Source organism: Tupaia chinensis, unplaced genomic scaffold, assembly GCF_000334495.1.
Source record: "Tupaia chinensis unplaced genomic scaffold, TupChi_1.0 Scaffold000126_2, whole genome shotgun sequence".
NCBI classification, from domain to species: domain Eukaryota; kingdom Metazoa; phylum Chordata; class Mammalia; order Scandentia; family Tupaiidae; genus Tupaia; species Tupaia belangeri.
In genome coordinates this window covers 21957-22288 of record NW_006159594.1, presented here as the reverse complement: position 1 = coordinate 22288, position 332 = coordinate 21957, and the positions used below count along the sequence as shown (strand labels likewise).

Below are 332 nucleotides of genomic sequence, written 5' to 3'. Positions count from 1 at the left end.
CAGAGAGAGATGGAGAGATAGAAAGCAAGAAATCACCCCCCCCCCAGAGGGGATGGCCATGCCGCAGTCCCTTCTCCTCCATTCTCCTTACAGGATCTTGGGCATGCACGCACACACGCCTGGTGTGAGTTTAAGCCACCGGGTACGGGACTCGAACCACGGTCGACTACATGGAAGTCCAGCGACATAGCCATTATGCTAACTGCTAGTTCCAATGTTATTCTTAATAGGGAAACATTCCCTTTAAAATTAGGAATAAAATTTATTTGGCAATTATACTCACTTCATTTCTCTCAATCTCCCTCTCACTCTCTCTCTCTCTCTCTCTCTCT

The 332-nt window shown here is 47.3% G+C and overlaps 1 gene segment (V, D, J or C); it reads right to left on the bottom strand.

Moving 5' to 3' along the window:
- LOC106734488 (T cell receptor alpha variable 22-like) overlaps positions 1 to 332 on the bottom strand; it is an 11265-nt gene that overhangs the window by 3088 nt on the left and 7845 nt on the right.